An 8,304-nucleotide genomic window follows, 5' to 3' on the forward strand; every position below is an offset into this window, starting at 1 on the left:
CAAGTGTTTTCACAATTCATATGGAAACCTTAAATTGGATATTGGATTAGAAAACTGGTAATTATAACTCTGTATGTGAGACAGCAAAAGAGGCACAGATGTATGGATATGACAATTTTTACCCTTTGGAAACTGGATATTTTTATTTTTTATTAATTATTCCTGTGACTGTTTGCAAATACTGTTAATTTCTTGAAAACAATTGTATTTTATGAAGGCTTGCTGTTCAGGTTTTTTAGCTGATATAAGACCAGCCTTTAGACCAAGTTTACTATTCCCCACTAGTAAGGCAGTATTGTCTTCAGGGCCCTACTGATGTCATGGGAATTATGAATAATTTCCATGCTGGTGGGTGGGGATACAAAAAGACTTGGCACAATTTGAGACTCAAGGATTGCTCCCTATAATCCTGACCATTACTATCAACCCTCTGCTGAAAACTGGAAGGGTATCACCTGTACACTCACACAGTTCTCTGTGTGTAGCTCTCTCCTGTGAACTCTAAGACTCCTGTCTAGAGTCTGAAATCTTTCTTCTTGAGGAGACCGTTTGTCTCTGCCTAGATAGCCTTTCCATGTATGTGTTGGAAACTATTTCTAGAGTTGGGGAAATTGTAGAACTCACCTTACTTGCTCCCCGCTTCAGGAATCCATTCTCTGCTTCCTGACATTTGATGTATAAAACTGCTCTTTCATTTATCTCTTCTACTTTCAAGTTGTTTGAGACAGGAGGATAAATGTGTCCTTTGCTCCTCTATGTCTACCAAAATGGAGGTTCCCCTAAAATCAGAATTCTCTGAATGCCTTGTGAATTCTAGGCAGTAATTTCTGTGCATGGGTGCAGACTAAGTAGGGATATGTGTTGGGGATTTGGGGAGGCCCATCTTGTTGGAGAAACATGACAATTACAACTATCATTTGCTATGGGGTATGTTCAGTTCAGTTCAGTTCAGTTGCTCAGTCATGTCCGACTCTGCAACCCCATGGACTGCAGCATGCCAGGCTTCTCTGTCCTTCACCAACTCCTGGATCTTGCTCAAACTCATGTCATCGAGTTGGCGATGCCATCCAATCACCTCATCCTTTGTCATCCTCTTCTCCTCCTGCCTTCAATCTTTCCCAGTAATAGGGTCTTTTCTCATGAGTACGTTCTTCACATCAGTTGGCCAAAGTATTGGAGTTTCAGCTTCAGCATCTGTCCTTCCAATGAATATTCAGGATTGATTTCCCTTAGCATTGACTGGTTGGTTCTCCTTGTAGTCCAAGGGACTCTCAAGAGTCTTATCCAACACCGCAGTTCAAAACCTTCAATTCTTCATTACTTACCATTCTTTATGCTCCAACTGTTGCTTCCATACATGACAACCGGAAACAACATAGCTTTGATTTACTGAACTTTTTCAGCAAAGTAATGCCCCTGCTTTTAAAAACGCTGCTAGACTTGTTAGCTTTTCTTCAAACAAGTAAGCATCATTTAATTTCATGGCTGCAGTCATCATCTGCAGTGATTTTGGAACCCCCCAAAATAAAGTCTCTAATTGTTTCCATTGTTTTCCCATCTATTTGCCATGAAGTGATGGGACGAAATGTCATGATCTTCATTTTCTTTTAAACCAGATATTTCACTCTTCTCTTTCATTTTCACCAAGAGGCTCTTTAGTTTCTCTTCATGTTCTGCTATTAAGTGGTGACTTCTGTATATATGAGGTTATTGATATTTCTACCAGCAAACGTGATTCCAGCTTGTGCTTCATCCAGTTCGGCATTTCACATGATGTACTCAGCATATAATTTAAATAAGCAGGGTGGCAATACACAGCCTTTACGTACTCCTTTCCAGATTTGGAACCTTTCTGCTGTTCCATGTTCATTTCTAACTGTTACTTCTTGACCTGCATTATCTAGGAATACAACTACCTAGGGAGGCAAAATACTTGTACTCAGAAAACCGTAAGATACTAAACAAAGAAATCAAAGATTATACAAACAGAGATATATATCCTGTTCTTAGGCTGGAAGAAAAAATATGAAAATGACCATACTCCACAAAGCAATTTATACATTCAATGCAATTCCTATCAAATTCCAATGGTATGTTTTCTGAGAATTAGAACCAAAAATTTTACAATTTATAGGTAAATACAAGAGACCCTGAATAACCAAAGCAATCTTTAGAAAGAAAAAAGGAGCTGGGGGAGTAAGGCTCTCTGACTTCAGACTATACTAAGAATCTACAGTCATCAAATAATTATGGTACGGAAGCAAAAACAGTATAGATCAATGGAACAGGTTAGAAAGCCTGGAGATAAACTCATGCAACTATGGTCACCCATTCTATAACAAAGGAGGCAAGAATATGCAATGCAGAAAAGATAATGGTGCTGTGAGAACTGGACTGTTATATGTAAATGAATGAAATTAGAACACTCCCTAACACCATACACAAAAATAAACTCAAAATGCATTAAAAACCTAAATATAAGTCCAGATACTATAAAACTGTTGGAAGAAAACATAGGGAAATCACTCTGACATAAATTGCATCAAGTTCTTTTTTAATCAATCTCCTCTTTCAATCTAGAATAATGAGAATAAAAACAAACCAAAAGAAAAAAAAAAAAAAGATTTCTCAGAAGGCAGGTAAGATGGTCTGGAATTCCAATTTCAGTATGTTTTCCACAGCTGTGATCCACACTGTCAAAGGCTTTTGCATGGTCAATAAAGCAGAAGTACGTATATTTCTGGAATTATCTTGCTTTTCTATGATCCAATGGATGATGGCAATTTGATCACTGGTTCTTCTGCCTTTCCTAAATCTAACTTGAACATATGGACATTCACAGCTCATGTACTGTTGAAGACTTGATTGGAGAAATTACTTTGGTAGCATGTGAGATGAGTGCAACTGTGTGGTAGTTGAAGATTCTTTGAAGTCGCCATTCTTTGAAATTGCAATGAAAATGACCTTTCCAATCCTGTGGCCACTGCTGAGTTTTCCAAACTTGCTAGCATATTAAGTGCAGCAATTTGACAGCATCATCTTTTAGGATTTGAAATAGCTCAACTGCAATTCCATCACCTCCACTAGCTTTACTCGTAATGATGCTTCTTAAGGCCCTCTTTACTACACATTTCAGGACGTCCAGCCCTAAGTGAGTGATCACACCATCGTGTTGGTGTTATCTTGGTCATTAACATCCTTTTTGTATAGTTCTTCTATATATTGTTTCAACCTCTTCTTAATATATTCTGCTTCTCTTAGGTCCATGCCATTTCTGTCTTTTATTTGGCCCATCTTTGCATGAAATGATCCTTCCCTACATCTAATTTTTTTGAGCAGATCTCTGGTATTTCCCATTCTATTTTTTCCCTCTATATCTTTGCACTGATCACTTAAGAAGGCTTTTTAAAAAATCTGTTCTTGCTATATATGGAAATCTGCATTCAGATTGGTGTGTGTTTCTTTTATCTTTTGCCTTTTGTGTCTCTTCTTTTCTAAGTTATTTCTAAGGCATCCTCAGACAACATTTTACCTTTTTGCATTTCATTTTCTTGGGGATGGTCTTGATGAGTACATGCAGATTAAAAAACAAAGATAACTGCATCAAGTTCCATTATTTCATGGCAAATACATGGAGCAACAATGAAAGCAGTGACAGACTTCATGTCCCTGGGTTCCAAAAATCACTGTAGATAGTGACTGCAGCTGTGAAAAAATAAAAAAGACACTCGGTCCTTGGAAAAAAAAAAAAAGCTATGAAAAAATTGACAGCATACTAAAAAGCAGAGACATTACTTTACCAGCAAAGGTCTGTAGAGTCAAATATATGGTTTTTACAGAAGTCATGAACAGATGTAAGAGATGGACCATAAAGAAAGCTGAACACCAAAGAACTGATGCTTTTGAACTGTGTTGGACAAGACTCTTGAGAGTGTCTTAGACTGCAAGGAGATCCAACCAGTCCATTCTAAAGGAAATCAGTCCTGAATATTCATTGGAATGACCGATGCTGAAGCTGAACCTCCTTTACTTTGGACAATTGGTGGGTAGAAATGACTCATTTTAAAGGACTCCAATGCTGGGAAAGATTAAAGGCAGGAGACAAAGGTGAAGACAGAAAACGAAATTGTTGGGTGGCATCATGAACTTGATGAACATGAGTTTGAGCAAGGTCTGAGAGTTGGTGATGGACAGAGAAGCATGGCATGCTGCACCCCATGATATATATCAAGGAGTTGGAAATGACTGAGAGATTGAACTGAACTGATGTACAAAGGACAATCAGGGAGCAGGCAGAAGTCTTTAAGGAAGGAGGAAAGAACAATTTCTGGATAGCTGAAAATTTGGGGTCAGTAGGCCATTTCAAGCTGGAGAAGTTTTAGGGAAGCATTTGAATGCCAGGTGGAGAGAATGGTAAAAGAAAAGCAGGGTGGCAGTGCTGGGATTTCCCAGATGACTAGATCCCACTTCTATTAAACTTTTTTAATGGTCAATACTGTTAGGTTATTGGAAACATGAGAATTGTTTTTAAGTGGTAGAGCAATATTCAGTGGAAGGACTGATGATCAAAATGAAGCTCCAACACTTAGGCCAAAGATGTCAAGACCCAGCTCTTTGGAAGAGACCTTGATGCTGGAAAAAAAAAAAAATTGGGCAGAAAGAGAGGGAATGAAAGGATGAGATTGTGAGATGGCATCACCTACTCAAAGGACATGAATTTGAGGAAACTACACGAAATAGTGAAAGACAGGGAGGCCTGTTTTGTTACCGAACATGTAATCACAAAGAGTCAGACATGACTTAGCAACTGAACGATACCAGTGAGGACACAGGGTCCAGTGAAGGCTCTGGTCCTGGTTGGAGTGGAGAAAGACTTAGTTGGAAGGAGAGGCTTCCAAATATCTGGTGCAGGTCCTTGAATGCAAGTCAAGGAGCACAAAATTTTGAATGTGGTACCAAGTATTGTTTTCTAAAATACAAAATTTCTTTTCTGCAGGAAAGAGAGCTTTGACTGAGTTTTTTCTCTAGATTTTACTGAGGGATGTCGAATGGATCTGGAGTCTGATGAGTCTACAAATATCAAGTGACCAGCTGCTGCAGGGAGAAGCTTGTGGTAGACATTCTGCATTAGGTGGAAAACGAATCCAGAAAAAGTGTCCCTTCTGGCATGTACATGCCAATCTATCACATTGTTTCAGCAGATCACTTCAATGTTGTTTTGGAGCAAGCAAGAAATGGATGGGTGGTTTGCTTTTGTCAATTCCTGTGGGTAGTTAGATGACTAAATATTTGGTTACTTCATTGCATGGTTTGAATTATGCTTGGGAAAGAAAACTAGATCCAGCTCACACATATTTGGTCGTTAAACAGAAATCATAGGAAGGTTTCTAAGGCAACTGTAGGTAATTTAAACATGAAGGGCCAAATGGGGACAGTTTCATTTAACAGGCTGAGAATCTCCAGGTTGTCATAGCTGTTGCGATGACAAGTATCCATAACAGCTAGTTCTTGCTACGCTGGAGATGTGGGAAACTGAAAAGAGATGAAAAGCCTTACAACTCTCCTTGCAGTGTGATTTCAGGCTAGAAGTAGTTGACAAGGAAAGGCTGACTGGTAAGGCTGGGAAGGGAGCAATCTGATCCTGTAATCATTAGCTCTTGTTGGGGCCCAGAAAACAGAAGCATCAGCTCAGTCAGAGTTCTGGGTCAGGGTTCAGAGACAGATGTCATTTGGCTTCAATCAATATTTAGCCTTGGGAATGGCACCCATTACCTCTAAACAGAAGACTTCCTTCTCCCCAGGTGGCAGAGTAATTCACATTTTTTTTCCAGACTCAGGAACCCAGAAAGCCCTCTCAGGGCCAATTGTTCTTAGCGGGCACACATGCATCTAGACGTGGAATTATCATCATCGTGCCCAATGATCAGATGAGAATACTGAGGTTAAAGTACTTGATCAAGGTCACACAGCTAAGCATTTGAAAGGCCTCAAACCCAGGGTAACAGTCCTCAAATTGTATGTTTTTGCTCCACACCGACTGGAAGTGTTGGGTGGTGATCTGGCAACAATGCTTGGGCAAGCAGTATTCAGCCTTAAATTGAAGTAAGTAAGGAAAACCACTAGAACATTTAGTTATGACCTAAATCAAATCCATTATGATTTTATAGTGCAGATGAAAAATAGATTCAAGGGATTAGTTCTTGAAGCCTCAAGAACTATGGATGGAGGTTTGTAACAATGTACAGGAGGTGGTCACCAAAACCATCCCCAAGAAAAACAAATGTGAGAAGGAAAAGGGGTTGCCTCAGGAGGCCTTAAAAACAGCTGAGAAAATAAGAGAAGTGAAAGGCAAAGGAAAAAGGGAGAGATATATCCCATGGAATGTGGACTTCCAGAGAATAGCAAGGGGATATAAGAAAGTCTTCATTAGTAAACACTGCAAGAATTAGAGGAAAATAATAGAATTGTAAAGAGTATAGATCACTTCAGGAAAATTGGAGCTACCAGAGGAACACTTCATGCAAGGATGGGCACAATAAAGGACAGAAACGTCAAAGACTTAATAGAAGCAGATGAGATTAAGAAGAGGTGGCAAGAATGTACAGAAGAACTGTACAAGAATGGTCATAAAGACTAGGAGAGTGATGATGCTTGGGTCACTCATGTAAAGCTTGATATACTGGAGTATGAAGTCAAGCGGGCCTTAGGAAGCATCACTGGAAACAATGATAGGCAAGGTGATGGAATTCCAGCTGAGCTATTTAAAAATCCTAAAGAATGAGGCTGTAAAAGTGCTGCATTCAATATGTCAGCAAATTTGAAAAACTCATCAGTGGCCACAGTGCTGGCAAAGGTCAGTTTTTATTCCAATCCAAAAGGAAGGCAATTCCAAAGAATGTTCAACCTATCATGAAATAGAGCTCATCTCAATTGTTTGCAAGGTAATGCTCAAAATCCTGCAAGCTAAGCTTCAACACTACATGAATTGAAAAATTCCAGATGTACAAACTGGTTTGAGGAACCAGAGATCAATTTGCCAATATCCATTGGATCACAGACAAATCAAGGGAATCCAAGAAAATATTTCCATCTGTTTAACTGACTATCATAAAGCCTTTCACTGTGTGGACCACAACAAACTTTGGAAAATTCTCAAGGAAATGGGAGTACCAGATCACCTTACCTGTCTCATGAAAAGTCTGTATGTAGCTCAAAAAATGGCACTTAGAATCAGACACAAAACAACTGAGAGATTTAAAGGGGGAAAGAAATGTGACAAGGTGTACATTCTCACTCTGGTTATTTAATTTCTATATAGGATACATCATTCAATATACTGGAATGCATAAATCCCAAGCTGGAATAAAGATTGCTTGGAGAAATATCAACATCCACAGATATGAAGATTACATTGCCCTAATAGCAGAAAGCAAAGAAGAACTAAAGAGCCTCTTGGTGAGGAAAGGATATTCAAAAACTGGCTTAAAACATAAACATTCAAACAACTATTCACAAATTTATAGTCAACATTCATGGCACCTGATCGTACCACATCATGGCATATAGATGAGGGAAAAGTGGAAACAGTGGCAGATTTTATTTTCTTGGGCTCCAAAACCACTGTGGACCTTGACAGCAGCCACAAAATTAAAACACACTTGCTCCTTGGAAGGAAGGAAGGCTATGAAAAACCGGCACAGTGTATTAAAAAGCAGAGACTCACTTTGCTACAGAGATCTCTAGTGTCAAATCTATGATTTTTCCAGTAATCATGTACAGATGTGCAATCTGGACCATAAGAAATGGTGAATGCCAAAGAATTGAGCTTTTGAACTGTGGTTCTTGAGAAGATTCTTGGGAGTCTCCGAAACAACAAGGAGATCAAACTAGTCAATCTGAAAGGAAATCAACCTGTGACCACTGCTGACTCAGCTGAAACATCTACTGAGGGTCTCCAGGTGCAAAGAATGGTTGCTTCCACTGAAAAAGTGACTAACCATGGAAGCTCCAAGCAAAAAGTTTATAGCTCTACCCCTGGAGGAAGCTCAGAAAGGCTGAAGGCTCTGTGTAACCTGGTTCCCCGATACATGTGTTGCATTCTCCCCAAAAACATTGGAGGCAAAGAAGGGGCATTCTGGGCCCTGGAGGAGGTGTGATGGCTCAGGGATCCACTGGGGCTACCACTTACCAGGTAGGGCTGTAAAGGACAGAGCAGGCATATGTGGCAGATAGCTGGTGACTGGGGTGTGGGAAAGAGAGGGAATCATCTCTGCATGAAGTACCTCATCCAAAATCCCCTAGAGG

This window comes from Capra hircus, chromosome 29 (assembly GCF_001704415.2).
Source record: "Capra hircus breed San Clemente chromosome 29, ASM170441v1, whole genome shotgun sequence".
NCBI lineage: Eukaryota > Metazoa > Chordata > Mammalia > Artiodactyla > Bovidae > Capra > Capra hircus.